The following is a 25,047-nucleotide window of genomic DNA, read 5'->3' as shown; positions in this document are numbered from 1 at the left end:
TCCAAAAATACTCTTTCCGCCTTAGAATTGTAGCAAGCGCAGGGAAAAACTGACGGGGCAAAGGAAAACTGGGGAGGCTGTTATGGAAGTCGCCCAAAATAAGAAAATCAATGAATGAGGCAAAGAAACAGATTTGTCACTCCCCACGCGGTCGCGCCCACAAAAGAAAACATGATTTTAAAGCGTGGAAAATGAAGTTGTACTACAGACAAAATCTTAAGAAAAAATTATGCACGATTCCTTTAGAGCTATCTCCCTGTGTGTGGAAAACAAAAGTTAAAACGCCATACTTTTCTGTACCTAATGCTCCCTCCCACTTTTCTGATTTCTGCCGCAGGCGCCATCTTCAGCTCTGAGTCACCAGGGCTGGAAAAATACTAGTTGCGCTACTCGTGGACTCATGAATACACGCCATTTCCTGTACCTACAGCCACGCGCTGTAACCTGTTGCTTCGTTTGTACAGAGAGAGAGTTTACGGAGGCCAGCTTTTCCATTCTCACTGGCATTGCCACACCTTACAAACTATATCTCTATGCCATGTGCTTCCCTAAATCCTTTGAGGAAGCAACGAGAAAGATTACTAATCCGCTGTGTACCAAACTGAGCTGTTCAACTTTGCATTCTAAACCTACTCTCCTAGATTTCTATCTTGCTGTAAGCCACCACTATCTTGCTGTAATCTTGCACTATCAAGTGTCAAACACTTGCTCCCAGTGTTTTAGTAAGAACTGTAGAGTATCCTAAATGCATCTTATACCAAAGCATATTCATTCTCTCTTTTTAAATTCCTCAGGTGGGCGCTTTACCAGTCCTGTGACTCCAGTTTTGACTCTTAAAATTCCCCACACTGCTATCAGAATGTCCTGACTAAAAATGTAAATCGGATAATGGCTCTCTCTTGCTGAAAATTCTTGAAAGGCAACGTGTAAGAGAAAATGATTGCTTTGCCTAGGATACAAGATGCTCCATCTCCCTGACTAATTTCATCTCTCATTAGCTTATTGTTCCAATTTTATGCAATATTGAATCATGTGTATCATGCAGTTTTATGCAACATTGAATTATGTGTACTATGAAAAACAATCCATAGCCTTGCACGCCCTGTCCTTACACATATTGTTCTCTCTTCCTGAAAATTCCTCCTTTTACACTACTGCATATCACAGTCAAATGTTGTCCATCCTTCGAATCTTAAGCAGGTTGACTGACTCCTTCAAATACTCCTACTCCTTATTAGATTTTGGATATTCATTCCGTATATTAGACTTTGCATACTCATTCTATATTTTCATAGTTTACATTGTATTTTTTCTATCCCCAGTATCTACCACAGTATCTATGAAATAGTTGGCATTTCATGAACATTTGTTGAATGAATAATAGATAACATATATTGAGCTCCTTCTAGGAGCTATGCATTGTAGGTGTTTTATGTACTTTTCATTTGTCCTCACAACTGCATTTAAGTACCCGCTTTTCCAAAGGGAAGTTATGACTCTGGCTGCTCATTCTTAGTAGGGTTTTAGTTTCAGAATACGATTCCCAGACTTGGGGATGTGTAACCCCGTTATCATCTCTTGCTTCTTAGCATGCAGAGGTGCAGTGGGGTGGGGAGGTCAGGGAATATTTTGTAGCAGAAGTGACATTTAAGCAAAAACCAAAATAATGTGTAGAGTTGTCCAGGTTAGGAAGGGTTTCCAGGTAGAAGAAGGTGGCGTATAGTGTTCACTAAAAGAAAGTTTGGTATAATACAGAACTAAAAAAAAAAAAAAAAAGTTCAAGTTGGCTAACTAAAAGGTAGAGAATGAGTCTAGGGTCTTTTGGAGGAAACAAAACAAGATAGTTAAACAGGCCGTGAAGAGACCCAGACAGTACCGGTCAATGCAATACCACTGTAGAATTTTATGGAGTGAAATTCTCAAATTTTAATATCATAAAGATAACACTGACTGCAGGGTGGAGAACAGACAGGAAGGAAGCAAATCTAGATCCGGGAATACCATTTAAGATGGCGTTGCTGTAAGCCATGTAAGAGACAAAGGTTGGTATGGTCAAGGCTAAGAAAAATCAGAATGGAGAGAAATGGATCAGTTCGAGAAATTTTTAGGAGGTAAAAATGTCAGGACTTAGTGATTAATTGGATGGAAGAATGAATGATAAGTAATAATAAAAAACGATGACCAGCTGTTTCGCCTTCCCCTTGGCAAGTAAAGAGGTGGCAAGCATGAAAGGGGAGTGAGGAAATAAATATGTTGGGTCTAATGGGAGCCAGGTTTCTCACTGACAGAGAAGGAAGTTACAAATTGAGAGAGGAGGAATTCCACAATGACCTTTGTGGTGATGTTGGATTGGAATTGAATATGTCAGTGTAAACCTATAGTTTTCAATATATACATAAACATATGTAGAAATAAATATAGAGGAAAGTCTGTATAGGTGTGTGCATATCTATCTATTATGCTCTTCCTAGCTCTATCTGCTGAAAGGGTTTCAGAATAATGGTATGCTAGAAGCAATGAGCACATGTGCCTAAATCTTGGTTTCTGAACACTATTATTCACTAAAAGTAACTGGGTCCCTTGTAGAAATGGTTGATTTTAGAATAGGAGCCTGAAAAATCTTGTTGCACCAGAAATTAAGGAAGTGAACACAGAAGGAAGAAACATATCAAAAGGGCACAAAGCCAGCGTGAAGGAGCCCCCATTGGCCACATCTGGGTCAATCTGAGCACCAATATAATGTTAATGGATTATAGTCCGCTGAATAAAATAGGAAGATTTGAGCCCATACTAAAATGAATAAACGATTTTTTTGAAAAATCAGGATAAAGAAAAGCTCTTCCTTACATAAAAATGCCAACTATATGTAATGAATGTAGACAGTGTTATAAGTAGAAACATCGTTATTTGGCAGTCATGATAGTAACAGTGGATTCAGACAAGAATCATCAGTGTATGCTAAAACTAGAAGGTGAGAGTATTAAGAGTCATGTAATTTTTATATAGTCTCAAAGCATCTCCCCAGCAAATACTTATTAATTACACAGAAAAAATTAGAAACTTGACAGTGTAGAAATCTGGCACTGGTGAGCAAAGTTACCATCAGCAGTCATGAGACAAATCAGCATCGGGTATTTCCTGGTTAGAGGCACTTAGAACACACTTCTGTGACATTCCTGCCAAAAATGTGTAATCCGAATCAATCATAAGGAAAAATCAGACAACCCAAATGTCCCAAATTAAGGTACATTCTACAAAAGAATAGACCTGTACTCTTCAAGGATCAAGGTCATGAAAGACAAAGGAACAACTAAAGAACATTTTTCGGCTCACTGCAAGCTCCGCCTCCCGGGTTCCCGCCATTCTCCTGCCTCAGAAGCTGGGACTACAGGGGCTAATTTTTTGTAAGTAGAGACGGGGTACATGTGGTCTTGACTCCTGACCTTGTGATCTAAGTGCTGGATTATTGAGCCATTTTTAGATTGAAGGAGAATTAAGGTACATGACAACTAAGTGGAATACATGATTCTGAATTGAATCGTTTTGCTATAAAGATATTATTGGGACAACTAACAAAATTTGAATGGGGTCTCTGGATTAGATGGTAGTATTTTAACAATATTAATTTTCTGATTTTGATGACCGTACTCTAGTGACATAGGAGATATTTTTGTTTTTAGAAAACACATATTGAAGTATTAAAGGTAATGAGGCTTCATATCTGCAACCTATTCTAATGGTTCAGGAAAAAAGGATACATAAATACTGTAAATAAATATAAACGTAAATAGCTTACATAAAGAAAATGATAAAGCAAATGTTAACAGGAAATTTGGGCGAAAGCAGAAGTTCTTTATACTATTCTTGCAATTTTTCTGTAAGTTTATAATTATTTTAAAACTATAAAAGAAGTTTGAAAGGTGCCGAGGTTTCTGGCTCAGGTAACTGGGTAGAGAATGGCTAATCAGTTAACAACAGAAAGTCAGGAAGAGCAAGGATGGAGGAAAAGATGTTTAGTTTCAATGGGATGTATGGAGTGGGCTGTTCAGCAGGCAGTTGGGTATATACTAAACATATTAATAAGCCCCATTCAAACTGAATAAAGCAGATATGTTGTTTTAGCTCTCATTACTCAAGAGTGCAAGACCAAGAGCACTCTGCTATCCCAGGAGAGGCAAACAATTAAGAGTGGTAGTATGGTAATAATTATAAATATTGGCTGAGTATCCATGAAAAAAATTTGCGTATATATATACACATGTGTATATATAGTTGGTTTTTATATATATACATATATGTGCCTATATATGTATATGTGTATATATGTGTGTGTGTATATATAAATTGAATTGAACCGTTTAGGAATAAAATAGATTTAGGGTATTTGACACATTTAATAAATAATGAATAGTGAATTTCTTGAATAATATAATACATAAATGTGACTGATGTGCAAAATATTTAAACCTCTGTACAGGAAGTGCATTTACCAATCAGAACAGATGTTGGCTTTACTGTTTGTATTAGTTTGCTGGGGCAGCCATAACAAAGTACCACAGACTGGGTGGCCTGAACAACAGAAATTTATTTTCTCACAATTCTGGAGGCTAGGAAGACTGAGGTAAAGATGTCTGAAGGGTTGGTTTCTTCTAAGGACTCTCTTTTTGGCTTGTAGATGGTTGTTTTCTCCCTGTGTCTTCACCTGGACTTCCCTCTGCACCTGCCCGTATCTTAATCTCTTCTTAAAAGGACAGAGTCATATTGGATTAGGGCTCACCCTAATGACCTCCTTTTAACTTTATTACCTCTTTAGAGACTCTGTCTTCAAATACAGGCACATTCTGAGGTACTTTAAGGTTAGAACTTAAACATACGCATTTGGAACTGGGGCATAACTGGGTCCATAACACTACTGGAGAGGGTTCTGGAGCCATAACAGATGGAATGAATGTGCCTGGTTTGGATTCTGATTTACATAAACCAACTATAGAAAAACATGTTTTAGGAAATTAGATTTTTTGTCATGGGCTAAATATTTAGAAGATATTAAGAAATGTTTATTAATTTCATTAGGTAAAATAATGGTGGTGTGGGTATGTAGCATATGACTTAAGTACACAGAATAGAATGATAAGGTGTCTGGGATTTGCTTTAAAATATACTAGTTTTTTTTTTTAAAGGTGAGAGGAAATGACACATGTATATCTAAATTTTGATGGTTGTTGAAGCTGACTGATAGGTAACTAGTATTTTATTATACTTTTTCCTTTGTGTGTTTGGAAATTTTTATAATAAGCAGGAAAAGTAAAAGTAAGAATATACGTATTATAGATAATTTGAAATACATAACAATCATGAAAAAAAGGAAAAAAATACTCAATACCACTACCCAAGAGAATCTCAATTAACTTTTTTGACAAATTTCATTTCAGTCTGTTTTCCATGCATATTTTAATTTTGGTCATGTTGTGTGTAAAATGTTTATTTCTGCCTACTTGAATGAACATTATATTGTAATTTCATTTCCACGCTATTACAGCAGTGCCCCCTTACCCATGGGTTTGCTTGCTGAGATTTCACTCAACAAGCTTGGTTTGAAAATTTTTAGAGAGAAAACGAGAGATTACATTCACGTAATAACTATTATTACAGTATATTGTTATAAATACTTTATATTGTTATTAGTTATTGCTGTTAATCTCTTATTGGGCCTAATTTATAAATTAAACTTTATGAGAGGCATGAAAGTTGATTATAGAAATTGAGTCATTCTTGTCATACCCAATTAAATCCGAGTGAAGGGCCCAGGGGAAAAAGCATTTGGGGCATATAGCATCTGCTCCAAGAATTAAATTTTCCACAAGCCCAGCTACTGAAACTGCCTGTTATAATCTGAAATCAGTTTTATCTGATAGCTACTGAAATAACCTGCTGTGACACTAAAATTAGTTTTACCCACTACCATCACTCACCAATCAGAGCTTGCCAGCTCCCCAAAACTTGACTAGTGCCAATGAACTTTCTTTCCAAAACAATGGGTAACATTTTTACTTTTTATAAAACCTCCAACCTTCTCTTTGTTTTTCAGACATACTGAAGACCACCCATTCTATGTGTATGCCTAGAAGTGTACTTCTCATTTCCCAAATAAAATGTTTGAAATGTAGAAATTTGACTCTGTATTTTGTATTTTATTTGACTTTGAGAAAGGCATGCAAGTATAGTAAATACAGGCTTTGCTACTACCCGCAGTTTCAGACATCCACTGAGGATCTTGGAACATATCCCATTCAGATAAGAGGGAGATGCGGTATGTATCACCACTTAATCGTCACTGGAAATTCTAACTTTGTTAGTAATGTTCTTGTGTGCACGTGGAAAAATTTCAAACAACCATTCAGATATTCATAATGTGGTAGCCGAAAGTCAGCCGTGTTTTTAATCATTGATAGTCTTCTATACATTCTTTCATACTTCCGTTCATGCATATACTAAATATACTAAATTATAAAGACAACTTCTTACTGCAGATTTTGTCCTGTCACCTTATTTTTGTCCTTTATCATGTATTATTATTCTAGAAGGCTTTTTATGTCAGTAACATACATCTACCCCATTCATTTTAATGGCTTTATGCTATATCACTTCTAATCCAAAGTTTTTTTTTAGCAATTATAGTAAAAACATCAAAAGGTGATATGGTGGATTTTTAAAAATAAGATACTTTTCTTATGGGTCTCTCATATTATTATTTCTTCCTCAGCATTTTGTAGATTTTTTTGGTGCTATTTTGAATGCATTCACTTCTCATTACATTTTCTGACTGGTGATTGCACATTTTCCTGCTTTTCTTCCTTCTAGGGATCCTTTACTAGTTTATGCGTATCTCCTTGACCTCTTGATATTGGAATGTCCCAGAGGTGCGTTCCTGGACTTCTCTATCTACACGTACTCGCTCCGTAATTTCTTACAGTTCTATAGTCCCACTGTCATGTAGACTACTTTCAAATATATCCCTTCTGCCCATTCTTCTTCCTTGAACTTCAGAGTCATAAATAACTGCATATTACATGTCTCCACTTAGATGTCCGACATATTCTCAAACTTAACTTTTCTAACATTGAACTCCTCATCTGCCTCCTCAAACAAACCCCACTCTCTCCATCTCAAGTAATGGCAACTCCATTTTTCCAGTTACTCAAGCCAAACGCCAAATGCCTTGGAGTAACTGTTAAATCAAGTTTAGCCTAAAACTGCCTCCTTACATATTTTAAATTCAGCCTCAATGTTTCTCTGTACATCTTAAACTATAACAAGTAGAAGGGTAACCAGATGTAGCCTACACTTGGGCCAATCTCCAAGTTTTGGCCAATCAAATGTAGTCAACTATTTGAACCATGTTCAAATAAGGCAAACACCAAGTTGTAACCAATCCAGTTGGTTCTGTACATCACTTCTATTTTCTGTACCTCACTTTCCTTTTTCTGTCCATGAATCTTCTACCACATGGCTGCACTGGAGTCTCCGAGCCTACTCTGGCTGGGAAGGCTGCCTGATTTGCAAATCATTCACTGCTCAATTAAACTCCTTTAAATTTAATTTGGTTAAAGTTTTTCTTTTATCATAACCTTTAACCTTTCTCCTTTTCTTATACTCCATATCCAACCTATCAGATTAGTATAGGTTTGAACCCAAATCCTATGAAAGAGAGGACATGGTTATAATTTTGAGGGAAGATTTTTTTTTCTCTACCTGAACTTTAGCCCCTACAAATAAACTTCCTTGTTTCTTTTTGCTGCTGTAGTCTTTTAAGGGTTTCACTTTTATGCAAACATCTCAGTTGTCACACTGAGCAAGGCCTTGAATCCTGTGTTTTGGGAGGCCATTGCATTCTAGGACTACATTCCTGGCATCAGCAAATGCCCCTCTAGTAAAAATGCCCTCAGCCCCTACTTTCCACGCTTGTTTTAGTTCTTTCTTCTCTTTGGGTGCCCGAGGAATTCAATGATGCAATTTAGTGAGCATTTCTAGCTGGTTTTCAGATTGTTTCTTTTTTTTTCAGAGTATCTTTGTAATATATTGGGAAAAGAGGAATTCCTTCTCTCTCAACTGTTAATACATGTTGAAAGGAATTTTATGAGTAATAGTAATTGCTTTGTAATAGTGATTGTTACTCAAATTTAGCAGATGACTTACTGAAGTAATTCAACCTTCCTTCTACCCTTTCTGTAGGTGACATGCCACGAAAACTCAACCTGTATACATGGGTTAGGTAGAACCCACTGAGCTTTCCATAGTGGATAAAACTGTCTGTAGATTTGTTGTCTGTGTATAAATACCATTTTATTAGGGAAATGTTTTGGTTTAGGTCTCAGGAGGCCCCATGAAAAACAGGAACTGCTGCAGAGACTAAGGGGAAGAGTTAAAAAATAGTAATAATTTAAAAATCCATTTCAGCATGTGATTAATTCAGTTGTCTAAAGCAAGGAGCACTAGATGGCAGCATATCAATGTGTATCGTTACCTGTGCCTGAAAGACACATTTTAAGGGTGTGTAAAGCCTCATTGCTGTTTTACCATGCACCGGTTTGCTATCCTGAATTATTTAATTTACTGTTTAATCTGTCGGTTTAAATGTATAATAGTTGATGAGATGCATTTGACACCAGGTTTCAAAATAGAGTCTCTAGATTAATAAATATACTACAGGATGGTGCCGGTACCACCAGTCTGTCTAGCAAAATATACAAGAATTCAGAGCCCTTTCCTGTCATTAAAGGCCATCCTCCAGATAGCTTACCTTTCATCTATGATAAGAGGTCTTCTGGTTGGACAAAAAGCACATTTTGGACACTCATTACTGTCTTGAGTTTCAAACCTTTTGTGGCTGCTAATATTTAACTTTTCATCTTACTATTCAAATGGCATCTCTTTACTAGATCAGAAACCAGTTTCGTATCTCTTACTAAGTGTGAAAATAGGGGCCTCCCAAACCCTGTTGTAGGCCTTCTTCTCTAAAGGACTGACGTCAGATATCTCTGTCACAGATGAGAAGGGAATTTCCTTCTTATCACATTTGATTGTATAATTAGTATTTAAAATGTAAAAAAGAAAAACTGAGATCATTTATAATTTTTTTCTTTTAAAATGTTTAGAATAAATTATTAAAGTGCATGTTAATAATACAGGCGGGGGCTGGGCACAGTGGCTCATGCCTGTAATCCCAGCACTTTGGGAGGCTGAGGTGGGCAGATCACTTGAGGCCAGGAGTTCAAGACCAGCCTGGCCAACATGGTGAAACCTCGTTTCTACAAAAATGCAGAAAGTTAGCTGGGTGTGGTGGTGTGCGTCTGTAATCCCAGCTACTCAGGAGGCTGAAGTGGGAGGATCGCTTGAACCCAGGAGGCAGAGGTTGCAGTGAGCCGAGATTGTGCCACTATGGTCTAGCCTGGGTGACGGAACAAGACCCTGTCTCAAAATAATAATAATAATGATAATAATAATAAATAGATAAATAAAAGGCTTACAAGGGAAAATGCCAAATTCCTGCTTCACCCATTCCTTGCCACAGTCTTATTCCTGAGACCAAATTGTCTTAAATAGCTTCTGTTTTTGTTTCTTCTGGTGATTACCCATCCCTTATCACTATTTCTTGATTCATCAGTTTTAAATATTGTCTTAATCTATTGTGGAGAGAGAGGGACAATGATTTAACTCATTAGCATTGCCTTCCACCGTCCCTATCCACTTCTTCCCAATAAAGTCATAGAAAGAGACAGAGCAGTATAATAGATAAGAGCACAGACTCCAGAGTCCTACTTGCACCATTTGCCAGCTGTATGATCTTAGGCAAGTTACTTAAGCTCTCTGAGCCTCTTTTTTTCTCATGTGTAAAATGGGGATAATAATAGTCAATTCCTCGGAGGATTATTGTGAGGATAAATGTGTCATAAATTTAAAGCACTAAACAAGTGTTACTATTACTACATTTAATTTCTCTTTGCATGTTTAAATAACATACTTGCCCCTTTGTTTTTGAGCCACTGTATATATTATCTCTTGATACCTCCCATTATAAGAAGATACTGGCAACTTTATTCTTCCCTTCGCTCCCCCACTCTTCTGCATCTTAATCTCACTTTCTTATTTTCCATCTCTAACTGCTTTTCTATTCTCTGGGAGATTTTTTAAAACTTAATCTTCTAACCATATATTGAAAATTTTACTTTAGCAATAACGTAATTTCTGACAGTTTTATTTTATTTCTAATGTTTAATTTTATAGAATTTTTAAAATTCACCATTTTATTGACTATTGTGTTAGAGTTCAAAGGACGAAAATGACCACACCCATAATTTGGATAGGGAAGATAACTGTGAACTGAGTGAAAGATGTATTAACTACTGAAAGAGAACTCTAAAATATACTGAGGTAGTAACTGCAAAAAGTACCTGCTACTCCTAGGACTGAGGAAAAATTGAATAAGGAAAGAACCTGGAATCTCCAGAGGCTGAGATTCAGGCCTGAGTGGGCATGGTTGCCACAGGAATGCCCCTCTGCTGCTGTGGGAAACACCGGAGGGACCCATGCGTGCCTGACAAGAGGAAAAACACCAGAACAAAAATGGCCTCTTGATCATGGCGTGTGATCCTTTGGATGTGCTGTTGAATTTGGTTTGCTCGTCTTTTGTTGAGGATTTTTGCATCTATGTTCAACAGGGATATGGGCCTTGTCATTTCTTTTCTTGTAATGTCCTTGTTTGGCTTTGATATCATGCTAATGCCAGCCTTGTAAATGAGTTTGCAAGTGTTCCCTCAGCTTCAATTTTTTGGAAGAGTGTGACAAGTGTTGCTGTTACAGTAATACCAGTGAAGTGAAAGAGCTTTGTGCTTTTTGTTGTTGTTGTTAGGAAGCTCTTGATTACCGATTCAATTTCCATACTCGTTATTGGTCTTTCAGACTTTCCATTTCTTCATAATTCAGTCTAGGTAGGTTGTATGTTTCTAGGAATTTATCTCTGTCTTCCAGTTGATCCAATTGTTGGCATCTAATTGTTCATAGTAGTCTCTTAGAATCCTTTGTATTTCTGTGGTATTAGTTTTAATGTCTCTTCTTTCATTTACAATTTTATGTATCTGAGTCTTCTCACTTTTTTCCTTGGTTAGTCTAAAGTCTTGTCAATTTTGTTTATCTTTTTAAAAGATAAGCAATTCTGAGTTTTGTTAATCACTTCTATTTCTTTTCTAGTATCTTATTTATTTCTGCTCGAATCTTTATTGTTTCCTAAATTCTAGTAATTTTGGCTTAGTTTGTTCTTTTTCTAGTTTCTTGAGATGTAAAGTTAGATTGCTTATTTGAGATCTTTCTTTCTTCTAAATTCTTTTTAAAGCAGGCATTTATCTCTATAAATTTCTTTCCTGAAACTGATTTTGCAGCATCTCATAACTTTTGGTATGTTGTGTTTTCATTTTCATTTGCCTCAATATTTTTTACATTTCCTTTTTGATGTCTTCTTTGACCTATTGGTTGTTCAAGGGTTTGTGGTTAACCTAAATGTCTACTGACAGATGAGTGGATAAAGAAAATTTAGTATGTACATATGATGGAATATTACTCAGCCTTAAAAAAGAAGGAAATCCTATCGTTTGTGACAACATGGATAGACCCAGAGGGCATTATCTGTGAAATAAGCTAGACACAGAAAGACAAATATATATGATCTCATTTATGTATGGAATCTAAAATAATCAAACTTATAGAAGCAAAGGATTAGAACAGTGGTTTCCAGGGATTGAGGGAAGGGGGAAGTGGGGAGGTGATGATTAAAGAATATAAAGTTTCAGTTATGCAAAATAAATAAGTTCTGAAGATCTTCTGTGCAGCGTAGTGCCTATAGCTAAAAACACTGTATTATATACTACAAATTTGCTAAGGGGGTAGATCTTATGTTAAGTGTCCTTATAACAAAAAAAAAAAAAAAAAGGAGTGGAGGGCAGAAGAAATTTTCCGAGGTGATGAATATATTTATGGACTTGATGGTGGTGATGGTTTCACAAGTACATATTTATTCTCAGACTCACTGAGTTTTATACATTATGTATGTATAGCTATTTGTATATCAATCATACCTTAATAAAGGAGTTTGAAATAAAATAAAATTAAAAACACCTCCTCCACTTCTGACCTCACAGTGTTCAACCTTGCAGTTTCTTCTCCCAGTGCCCTCTATTAACGGAGCCTACATGGAACCAGCCAGCAAAGACTGGTTCCACTGTCACAACCAGAGAACAGAGGATGGGTTTGGAATTGAAAGGTAATAGATTATTAACTGGCATAACTATCTGTGAAAATATTCAATAAATACACTGCCTTCCTTTTTCGTTTCCTTCGAATCCTTGAATTATTTCAACTTTCTCTGTGGACTTTTTAATCTTGGTTTATCTTTACTGGCCTCTCTTTAATTCTGGAGACTTTAAAAAATGTCCAGGGTTCCTTAGTTACTTTGTTAAAAATAAGGGAATGAAAAGTTGATTGTTGTGGGCTGGGCTTGTCAATTGATTAACTTTGCTTTAGGGTGTTTGGATGGGAAACAAACGTACTGACTGACCGGCTTTTCTCCGTAACATGCAGTTTCTGTAGAGAAGAATCTTCCCCTGTTTTGCTAGAGTGGTGAATCCCTGGGTACCCATTTCTTGGGGTAAGGGAGTTGGGGGCAATTATAGCGAACACTAATTTTCAATTAATACCTTCATTTTCTGCTATATGCTTCCACTTGGTGTTTTCTGAGCTTCTCTGTATTTCTGTAAGGCCAATTTACTCAGCTTCCATAGAAACCATGCACATTAATTTCTTGTGGCTACCTGTAACACATTGCCACAAACTTAGCAGGCTTTGGAACAATAGAAATGTATTCTTTCACAGGTCTGGAGGCCAGAAGTAAAAAAATCAAAACTCTGTCAGCAGCCTAGAGTTTTGACTTCTAGCCTCCAGACCTGTGTGGCCCTCCCTTCAGAGGCTCTGTGGGGAATATGTTCCTTGCCTTGACCCGCTTTTGGTAGCCATTGACATTCCTTGGCTTGCAGTTGCACTCCAAATCTCCACCTTTGTCTTCACAGGCCCTTCTCCTTGTCGATGTAATCTGCTCCCTGCCTCACTGTTATAAGGACAGTTATTGTTGAATTTAGGGCCACCCAGGAAATCCAGAGTGATCTCACCTCAAGACCCTTAACTTAATGATGTCTGCGAGACAATTTCCAAATAAGGTAACATTCACAGGCTGGGGAATGAAGACATGGACATGTCTCTTTGATTACCACTATTCAACTCACTACACCGCTCCTCTAACTACTTCATCTTTTTAGGAAATTTAATGACATTTCTTGTTTGCTAATGGCCTGCTTTCTGTCCTTTTTATTCTTTATTGATTTTGTGTATTTCTCTCTCTTGCTCTCTCTCTCTTTCTCTCTATATATGGAGAAACACACACACAGATACACACATATACAAAGTATGTATAACAACAAATATTTATACACACACATATATATAAACAAATATAAAATATATGTGTATGTATATAAATATATATAAGCGTGTATGTGAACGTGTGTGTGTATCCTTTATAACCTTTTACTGGGTTACTAGGAATAAAATAATATAAATGTGTGTGGTTTGTCCACAATCTTGACTTTCACATGTACAGTTTATTTCAAAAGAATTTTTACTAGGTAGTCTCTGAATAAAATCAAATTAAGCTAAAGCCTGGGAAAGTACAGAACAAATAAGCTAGGTTGTGTAAAAGAGCTTAGTTTAATTAGTAGCTTATATCTCTCTCTCCTCTCTCTCTCTCTCTCTCTCTCTAGCTCTGGCCTCTTAATATTTTCAACCTGTTCTGTCATGATGCCATAAATATTCAAATCCTTCATGTTTCCAGGGTAACAATAAGCATTCGGCAGTTTATCTGACACCTTCCATTTAAGATAGGAAAAAAAATAATAGAAAGAAAATATCATTAATGTATGCAAGGCTGACCATTATGACATTTGGCTGACTGTTATCTTTACAAACACTTTATCTTCTTTCCCATGGTTCTGGCTGCAATTTTCTGACCAGTGATAGCGATAGGTGGCATATATGCTGCCCACTTCTCCAACTTGCTCTTGTCCATTATTACTAATTGGTTATATAATTCATTTTCAGTAAGCCTGGATATAGGTTCAGAATTATTTTCTATACTATATTAAGCAGGCATAACATTTTACTGGAGCTGGCATATAAACTGAAAATTGCTTGCTGTATATGCTCCAAACTTTCTACCTCATAGATCTCATGACTCGAATATATTTTACCACTATAGTTTTCTCTAATTGTTATTGTTTTGTCATTGCTTCTGCTCTAACCAAGCAGTTAGAGAAGGCAGTACAATATAGTCCAAAGAGCACTAGATTGGGTGCAAAGAAAGCTTGAGTTTTAGTTCTATATTAATTACTTGTGTTATAGTGGATAAATTATTTATCCTTCTAGATCTCAGTTTTCTTGCTAAGGCAATAAGGCAATTGGACTATGGTAATTCCTAAGATACTTTCCAGCTCTAAAAGCTTTTAATATCCAGCAGCCAACTGGATATTTCCACTTAAATGTTACATCATTACCCAAAATTCGACCTATCAAAAAATCTTAATTCAATGATCTAAAAACATCTTTGCCCCTTAGGTTCTGTGTTTCTCGTACTTTGCACTCTAAATTCAAAATCTTTTAGTCACATTTGCTTCTTGTCTTTTATTTACCTTTGATAGTTTATCTATTACCAAGTACTATAAATTCTTCCTTAAGAAAGGCCTTTGGCTCTATCCATTACTTTGTATATCAGCTGTCACTACTCTGCATCAAGAACTTATGTTCCTGATGAACTTGACCTTTCACCTCCCTTGTTAGCCTTATTTCTAGATATTTTATCCTTTTTGTGGCAACTGTGAATGGGAATGCCTTTCTGATTTGTCTTTAGGCTTAGCAGTTGTTGGTGTAAAGGAATGCAGCTAACTAGGGAGGTGGAAAATCTCTACAATGAGAGCCACAAAACACTTCTCAAAGAAATCAGAGATGACACCGACAATGGGAAAAACATTACATGCTTATGGATAGGAAGAATCAATATCATTAAAATGGCCATAGTGCCCAAAGCAATTTACAGAATCGATGCTATTTCTATCAAACTACCAATGACATTTTTTCACAGAACTATAAAAAACTATTTTAAAATTCATATAGAACCAAAAAAGAGCTCGAATAGCCAAGGTAACCCTAAGCAAAAAGAACAAAGCTGGAGACATCACAGTACTTGACTTCAAACTATACTACAGGGCTACAGTAACCAAAACAGCATGGTACTTTTTATAAAAAGAGACACATAGACCAATGGAACAGAATAGAGAGCCCAGAAGTAATGCCAGACACCTACAACCACGTGATCTTTGACAAAGCTGACAACAACTAGCAATGGGGAAAAAGCTCCCTATTCAACAAATGGTGCTGTGATAACTGGCTAGCCATATGCAGAAGATTAAAACTGGACCCCTTCTTTACACCACATAAAAAACTCAGCCCATGATGAATCAAATACTTAAATGTAAAACCCAAAACTACAAAACCCCTAGAAGATATCCTAAGCAATACCACTCTGGTAAGAGCAACAAGCAAAAATTTCATGATGAAGACACCAAAAGCAATTGCAACACAAGCAAAAATTGACAAATGGGATCTAGTTAAGCTTAAGAGATTCTGCACAGCAAAAAAAAAAAAAAAAAAAAAAAAAAAAAAAAAAAAAAAAAACAACTATCAGCAGAGTGAACAGACAACCTACAGAATGGGAGAAAGTATTTGCAAACTATGCGTATTACAAAGGTCTAATATCCAGCATCTATAAGGAACTTAAACAAAATTACAAGAGAAAAACAAACAACCCCATTAAAAAGTGAGCAAAGGATATGACCAGACACTTTTAAAAAGAAGACATACATGCAGCCAATAAGCATATGAAAAAAGCTTGATATCACCGATCATTAGAGAAATGCAGAATGAAAACTGCAATATCATCTCACACCAGACAGAATGGCTATTATTAAAAAATCAAAAAATAACAGATGCTGGCAAGGTTGTGGAGGAAACGGAACACTTATACACTGTTGGTGAGAGTGTAAATTAGTTCAATGACTGTGGAAACTAGTATGGAGATTCCTCAAAATCCTAAAAGCAGAACTACCATTCTGTGCAGCAATCCTATTATTGAATATCTACCCAGAGGAATATAAATTATTCTGCCATAAAGGCACATGCATGTGAATGTTTATTGCAGCACTATTCACAATAGCAAATACATGGAATCAACCTAAATGCCCATCAGTGGTAGACTGAATAAAGAAAATATGGTGCCTACATATAAAGGAATATTATGCAATCACAAAAAAGAACAAGATCACGTATTGGGTGGGAACCTGGATGGAGCTGCAGGCTATTATCCTTAGCAAACTAACACAGGAACAGAAAACCACGTACTACCTGTTCTCGCTTATAAATGGGAGCTAAATGATGAAAACTCATGAGCACAAAGAAAGAAATAATAGACACTGGGTGGAGGGTGGGAGGAGGAAGAGGGGCATAAAAGATAACTATTGGGTACTGAACTTAATACCTGGATGATGAAATAATCTGTACAACAAACCCCCATGACGTGAGTTTGCATATGTAACAAACCGCTCCACATATCCGAACCTAAAATAGAAGTTTTAAAAAAACCATCATATACAGATCATTTGATCATCTGAAATCTTTTCTTAAGCTTCTATTAGTGAGTACCAGTCTGTTGCTTAGAGGACTTAGAGTCGTGCTAGAAGTTATATATCATATACATATCATGAATCAACTATCTATCCTTGGAAAATACTCAAATAAGTATATTATAGTGTATGCATATGTAAAATGAGATAATAATAATTGTAACATTTTTTGAGTACTTATTATATTCCAGGCACTGTTCTAAATGCTTTTCATATATTAACTGAATAATCCTCACTGTCCCATGAAGTAGGTCCTAATTACAGATAAGAAAACTGAGATACAGGGAAACTGAGCAAGTTGCCCATGATGGCTCATAATGAATGGAGACAAAATGTTTGAACTCAGGCAGTTGGATTCAGAGCCTGGATTCCTAGTCACTGCACAGTGTCAATGCCTGACACATAGATCTTTATGAACGTTAACTGTTATATTAATTGCTGTCCATTTTATCAACTAGATATCCATTCCATTCTCTCCACAGTCACTCATCATGTCTTACCTGGATGATGCAGAAGTCCCTGGAAACAGAAGGTCTTACCCTTCTTTATCTTTCTCATGGCTTTCCAAGGCTCTTTATCATGTTACTCTCCTGCTCAGAATTCTTTAATGACTTGCCTCAATGACCAGATATATGTGATCTACAATGAGACTCCCAGCCTCATCATTCCTTTTCCGTTTCCTCCCCAGAAGCACTATACTTTACGAAGCTCCTCCAAGATGTCAGTTCCTCTGATGTTTAAAGGAGAGTTATGCCATATGCTCTCATAATCATGCATATTTCCTTGTCCACTTGCCCAAATCCCATTTCTCTTTCAAGTCTCCTTGTAAATATCACTTCTCCTTTGAAGGAGATTCAATTCTTGATTCCCCAGGGTAGACTAGGTATTAATACTTATGCTATGCCCTAATAGCCTTTGAACACACATGCCACATACATTTATATATACGACAAATGCTGGTATTTTATATCTAGTATTTTATAAGCACCTTAAGGATACTGCTGATGGATATCTGTCTCAGTTGTTTTGTGCTGTTATAACAGAATATCTGAGACTGGATAATTTATAACAAAACAAATTTATTTCTCACAGTTCTGGAGGCTGCAAAGTCCAAGGTCAAGGTGCCAGCAGGTTCGGTGTCTGGTAAGGACCTGGTCTTCATTTCCAAGATGGCACCTTAAACTCCATATCCATGCCAGAAGAGCAGAAGAGAGTGAACCCATTCCCCAGTCTTTTTATAGTGGCATTAATTCATTCATGAAGGCGGAATCCTCATGACCCAAACACCTTCCTTTAGGCCCCACCTCCCAACACTGTTGCATTAGGGATTAAGTTTTAACGTGAGTTTTGGAGGGAACAAAAACATTCAAAGCATAGCACCATACATCTTTGTATTTTCAGTATTTTTCACAGCACTCTGCACAGAGCAGGCACTAATTACTGTATACCTTAACTGACTTTCATTCTTTCCATACCACTCAGAAAACATCAAAGCCATAGAAACTCAAAGTCTCCCTCCCACTAGGTTTTTATTTTAATCAGTAGTTCTCAAAATTTTAAGAAATGGGATTTCTTGGAAAAATTCAAAATATTTTGTGGAGAAACCACAACTGGGTCTACTAATAAATGCTGATATCTAAGTACTGAGCTAATTCTAACAAAATAAAGATGTGATTAAACTGACCTAGACCAACTGTGATACTTGGCTGGGATGGCAGAGAATAACAAGAGAGAACAGAAGAAGGTGCTCTTGGGCTGACCACTGGTTCAATATTCCTAGGGTGCCCTTGCTGCCCAAAAATAATTACCATGTTCTGGGCTTTGTTCTATGAGTTATAGCTACTCCTTTTTTCCCACTGGAATTTCTCGCATCTGAATCTCCCTCCTTTAAGCCTTCTTCACCCTGTTTATAAAACTAAACTTCTGTTTTATCTCCAATCTCTTGTTATTTATTTATTTATTTAATCTCAGACCTCTTACAGAATTGAGCCCCTGTTGTGTTCTTTCTAACCTCTTTTCTGTAAAGCTACAGAAATTCTTCTAATCTTAGCCTAGTTGCCAAGTTCCTGCCTTTAATGGACACACTATCTAGAAAAAGAACTTCAGATTGCATGCATTGATAACAGCATAGTGGACGTGTGTGTGTGTGTGTGTGTGTGTGTGTGTTTTCTGCCCAGCATCCCTTTCTTGTAGTTTTGGTAAAAATACATTCATTTTAATATGAAAAATAATCCCCTCACCCTCTTCCATTGCGTGTGGTCTTAGAGGGGATGTCAGTGAAAGAGCCCTACCCAAGGCATGGATGGACACTTGGCCTAAGCAAGAACAATCCATTACTTCTCTGGAAACCAAATCTGGAATGGTCTCAAACAGTTAAGATGTTAGTGATGGTTAACCATCTTTAGAGAGCTGCCATCACAATAACCATCACTAACCATCTTAACTGCTTGAGAATTGCAACACCTAAATTTCTTAAATATAGAAGTTAGCCCAGAACATGGTAATTAACTGTTTAAGATGGTTAGTGATGGTTAGTGTGTGCTGGCAGCTCTCTAAAGAGACTATTCATTAATCCTGAATACCAGATTATCATGGTCGTCCTGTTTCCTGTAGTATTCTACTTAATGCTTGATTGTTTAGCTTTTTATTTAGTTTTGTGAAAGACCCCATACTTTTCCAATAAATTATTTTTTGTGCCCTTAAATTAGACAGGGTTGGTTTACATTTTAAAACCCCAGTTGACAATTGTAAATTCCTTGTTGCAGTGCTCTCAGCAGTTGGGACCTGGTCTTGGAATCTCAGTGTCAACTATGATGAATCACCACCACTAACAAAAACATTATCTTTTATTGGGTTGTTAAATTGTTTCTACTCTTCCCAAGACTGGGAACTGATGTAGCAGGCTTCGTGCTTTCTTCCAACAAATTGAATTTCTGTGTGGTCAGCTCCTGTCATGATGATAGAACCCCCTGTATTGATTTATACTTAGGATGGGTTCAATGGCAGTCTAAACTTGTCCTACCTACTTCTACTGCCTGATGAATCTTTTTATTTTAATCTTTACTAAGGTAAAATTTACATATTACAAGATTCACCAATTCTAAGTGTATAGTTCAGTGATTTTTAGTACGTTTATACATTATATAACCGTCACCACAATCCAGTCTTAGAATGCATGCCCAATCTTGGTGTGTATATTTTCCCACATCCACTGATGGATCTTAGTATCATGTACTGCATGGGCTATACCAATGTCAGGCCCGAGATGTGTAGCAGTCAATCCTGGAGGTCTCGTGGTGCCCTTAAATGTAATGTAATGGGAGAGTGGCAGTGTGGTAGATTCACAGGCAATTACTATGCTATTGAAGAAGCACTGCCAAGATTCAAATAGAAAAGATATTGGGATCAAATAATAGAAATCAGCAAGGCAGACAAGGCCACAGGAGACCGGGCACTTGGAAGAAATGCCATAGAGTCCAGTCAGCTGCTGCTGGTCAGATCTGATCACTTTTCATAGATGTATCACACATTTGCTTGATGACATCACCTGATGCCTTCTATGCCAGATGTTTCAACTTCATTTAATGCAAATTTTTAACAAATTACAATTAACATTTTAAAGAAAAGGGGTTGGAAAATATTAACAGATTTGCCTTGGACTAGGACTGAATTTTTTTCTTCCCCCTTTCACCGTTCATTTTAGTGTGAATCCATCTGTGAGAAAAGTGGATAATTTATGTGAATAATGCAATGATGTTGTATTCTCCTAGATCATATTATATTGTTTTTGAAATTATATCCTGCCCCCATTCCAAATTTATTGATGAATGGCACTGTATAGGAGTATCAAAAAACCCCCTAAGTTTGCAGATTCCTGAGACTGACTATAGAGGGCTGATGTTAATCGTAAGAAGATCTAATATTGAAACAGAACAACTGCAGTAAACTTGGAAGACAATAAAGCTTTTTTTTTTTTTTTTTTTTTGAGACAGAGTCCTGCTCTGTCGCCCAGTCTGGAGTGTACTGGCACAATCTCGGCTCACTGAGACCTCTGCCTCCTGGGTTCAAGCGATTCTCCTGCCTCAGCCTCCTGACTAGCTGGGATTACAGGTGCACACCACCACGCCTGACTAATGTTTGTATATTTAATAGAGATGAGGTTTGACCATGTTGGTCAGGCTGGTCTCGAACCCCTGACCTTGTGATCCACCCACTTCAGCCTCCCAATTTATCACTTCTTTGGAGGCCAATAAAGTGCTAAGATTACAGGCGTGAGCCACTGTGCTTGGCCGAGAATAAAGCTTTTAATTTTTCCCCTCCCCTGTTCTCTTTGCTTTCTGAAATAATCTCCTCACAAGGAGGTAAAACATTGAGTGGCCAGCCTGGCCTTGCTGTTGCTTCTGTATATCCCAGCCTGTTACTCTTAGGAGCACCATGAAGATCTATAAGTAGCTCTACTTTGGTCCAGCTACACCTTCCCTTGAAGAATATAGATTGGAAAATGTACAGACTATGTTTCCTCATTGGTAATGTTAACTTTTTATTTCTTCTAAATAATTTAAAATTTGGTATGAAAGGCTATTTTTTGAAGTATCACATAATGAAACAACAGCCCTGAACAATACAGACATCAGAAACATTTTTTTCTTTTACCTTACTACATGGGTTACCAAGGAAATAAAATAGAAGAAATTGGAAAACTGAAAGAAAACCAAAGGAGATGTAGCAATATTGGGGGTTATAATAACTTTGTGAAAAATTTCCCTGCAGAGATAAGTTCAATTAAAGCAACTAAAAGCATCTTGACAACTGACAACTCACATGGACGGCATGGTGGATGCAAAATGTCCAATGAAATTCCCAAGATTTTTAAAAGCAAATGGTGTCTGTTTCTCACCAAGGATGCAAATCCAAACTGTTATCCAAGTCTTGTTTATAGTTCTTTCTAAATATCTCCAGAATGCATTGATCTTTATTATTTATTGGTCTCTGTTGCTCTTTCTCAAGCCTTCACAACAGTGTATGTCTTCCCTGGATTACTGTGATGATCTCCTACTAGACTCCCTGACCTCAATCATGCCTCTGTAATCTATAGTGTGCATGGTTGTCAGCAACTCTGATCATGGCCACCATACTTAAATTTTTAAACTTCTCATATATTTCAGAATAAGGAACCCTTTAACTTGACGTATTAGGAAGACGCTTCGTGACCTAATTCCTATGTAATCTTTCCAACATCATCTCTCACAGCTGTCCTGCCTTGTACTAGATGTGTCAAATGACGCAACTACTTCATTTGTTCATTGATCTACTTAGCAAATATTGACTAAGCATTCGGCATTGTCAGGCACTGTTTTAGGTGTTGCAATATAATGGCAATACTTTCAGTTTCTAGAATAAGTCCTGGATCTTATCTTATCTCTTATCTCTGGGCCTATGCATATGTTTTTCTCTCTCCCGGGAACTCTCCTCTTCCTTGAAAGCATACATTCTGCTAAGTGTGTTACTGATTTTCTTCTGGTAAACCTTCTCTATTACCTAGGCTGAGTTAGGTGACATGCTGGGTCCTCTCGTAATACCCTTCTCTCTCATGCATTTATCACACTACACCTTTCACTTCTCTGTCTGCTCCACTAGAGTGTAAACTTCTTAAAGCAATATGCCTTTTTCATTTTTGTATTCCCAAGACTGTGCCTTGCATATTATAGAAGTTATTTATGGGATATCCTCTGAAAAATCTCCAAGTGGGTCCTGAGACCCAAGACATGGCCTAGTAATAATTTTCCTTCTTGTGGTAGCAGATGGATCTAATCTATTTTTTATTGTTTTTAAAGTGAATTATGCAAAGGTGGCTGTGCCTTTTTATAAAAGATTAGCACAAAGGCAGAATAATAACATTTGCAAATTATTTGCTTTAAGCTTTTATTTAGAAATCTGTTGCATGTCCTTTTTTTATATACGTATATATATCTGTAGCTAGATTAGGGAGAAATTTGGGCCTAAATTTGAACTTTTATACACCAATTAAAGCGAGTAGAATTTGTAATATATTTCACCACAGGCCACAATTTCTGCCCTGAAGAAGGGGTCAGATTGTGGTCTCCATCTAGTGGAGCAGTTACCTGATAGTCAAATAAACTGCAGGTCAGTCCCCCTGTGGTCTGCTCCTGTTCAGGTTGGATTTCCAAGAAAACGGACTATAAGGAGAAGGTTTGAATATGGTGATTTATTTAGGAAGGCTCTTGGGATCCATCCTTGGGGTGGGAGTGAACAGATGGGGATAAAGGGGAGTAAAAAAATACAGAATTGGGTGGAGGGAGAGAATGAATAACAGCACTGCCATAATAAACACCTCAACTAATCCTGTGGGGAAGACTGGGGCTGGGATGACCCCAGCATTAAGAGGCAAAGGGAGCTGTGCCTTCACGCTCCTGCACAGACCAGTCTCCCAACCCCACCCAACTGCAACCTGATGAATGAGGGCCCTTTCTTCAACTGTGGTCAATTCCCAAGAAGGGAATCAGATGAGTGCTGGGGGAGTGCTCTGTTTTGAATGTATGTGTCCCTCCAAAATTCATATGTTGAAACCTAATCACCAAGGTGATGGTATTAGGAGGTGGGGACTCTGGGAGGTGATTAGGTCATGGGGGCTCCGGATTTGTGAATGGAATTAATACCCTTACACAAGAGACTTCAGAGATCTGCCTCCCCTTTCATCTCCTTCATCCCTTCCATCCCTTCCACCATATGGGGAAACAGAGTTCGTCCAGTCCTCCATGTGAGGATGCAGCAACCAGGTACAATCTTGGAAGCAGAGACTGGACCCTCACCAGACACGGTCTCCGGGGACCTTGATCTTGGACCTTCCAGCCTCTAAAACTGTAAGCAATAATTTTCTGTTATTTATAAATTACCCAGTGTAAAGTATTTTGTTATTCGTAGCAGGAATGGCCTAAGACAGGTAGTGAGTGTTTCAGTTCTGAAACTGCAAGTAGAGATCCTGGTTGTGGACTCTAAGATCCTAAACCTCCTCATCACTTAGTGGGAAAAGTCAGTTTTGAGGCTCAGGACCATTAGGAAAATTCAAGATTCCTGCCTCATGGAAATGGTGGGCTAAAAGCAGAATAGGAATAGCAAGAAGGTATTTGCTTTCAAGCCCATTTCCCTCTTCTTTCAAGCTGTTAAAACATGTTCAGTTGTTCACCTGCTAGTGGCCATTGGCTCAGGGCAAGTGAATCAGATCCCTTGTTCAAGGGGATAAATTTAGTTACTTTTAGCCAATCATGATGATTCTACTCTGATTTTCAGAGACTGGTTTAACAGGAGTCATGTGATTGTTCTGGTCAATGAAAGATAAGCGGAAGCCAGCTTGGAGTTGCTTCAGAAAGGCTGCTCTTAAACAGAAGCATATTTAAAGAAACAGTAACTTTATTCTGACTACGTGTATGGCCGACGAAGTGATGCCTAGAGCTACTACAGCTACTTAGGCAATGAGGAGAACCAGTATAAGTCAGCAAGCCAAGATGCTAAAGACAGCAGAATAAGAAAATGGCAAGAATCTTGTCCTTGATGTTGTTGAGCTACTGAATGAACCAGGGCTGCAACTCCCTGTATTAGTAAGGGTTCTCCAGAGAAACGGAACCAATAGAATGTATATATAAGTAAATAATAAGGAATTAGCTCATGCAATTACAGAGGCTGACAAATTCCAATATCTGCAGTTGGCAAGCTGGAGACTCAGGAGAACTGGTGGTGTAGTTCCAGTCTAAAGGCTAGCAGGCCCAAGAACCAGGAAAAGCTGATTAAAGTTCAAAGGCAGGAAAAAAAACCCCAATGTCCCAACTTGAAGGCATTTAGGCAGGAGGAATTCCCTCTTATTCATGAGACAGTTAGCCTTTTTTTCCTATTTAGGCCATCAATTGTTTGGATGAGGCCCACCACATTAGAAAGGGCAATGCGCTTTGCTCAGCCCATCAATTTCTATGTTAAACTCATCCAGTATAATGTTTGACAAAATATCTGCGTATGCCATGGCTCAGTCAACTTGACACATAAAGTTAGCCAACTGTCAAAATCCCCTACTTTTGGTTTCTTGATAAATAAAATAATATTTCTCTTCTGTTTTAGTGGAATAAAGTTATGGAAAACCCTTTGATCAGTTTCTGTCTTTTGTTGATCTGGAATTGCACTTGTGATTAAAGAAACTGAAATACAG

The 25,047-nt window shown here is 37.3% G+C and overlaps 1 long non-coding RNA gene across 1 annotated transcript in view; it reads left to right on the top strand.

The window, feature by feature from the left end:
• Positions 1 to 25,047, top strand: part of LOC126952869 (uncharacterized) — a 53,571-nt gene that overhangs the window by 111 nt on the left and 28,413 nt on the right. Inside the window, exons 1-2 of the long non-coding RNA XR_007725056.1 lie at positions 1 to 439; positions 17,315 to 17,552. The exon at positions 1 to 439 is cut by the window's left edge and continues 111 nt beyond it. This is a non-coding gene — a long non-coding RNA (uncharacterized LOC126952869). The remainder of the gene's footprint in view (positions 440 to 17,314; positions 17,553 to 25,047) is intronic.

Source organism: Macaca thibetana, chromosome 4 (genome assembly GCF_024542745.1).
Source record: "Macaca thibetana thibetana isolate TM-01 chromosome 4, ASM2454274v1, whole genome shotgun sequence".
In the NCBI taxonomy this organism is placed as follows: domain Eukaryota; kingdom Metazoa; phylum Chordata; class Mammalia; order Primates; family Cercopithecidae; genus Macaca; species Macaca thibetana.
The sequence above is the reverse complement of the archived record's forward strand: the minus strand, read 5'-3'. Positions and strand labels throughout refer to the sequence as shown.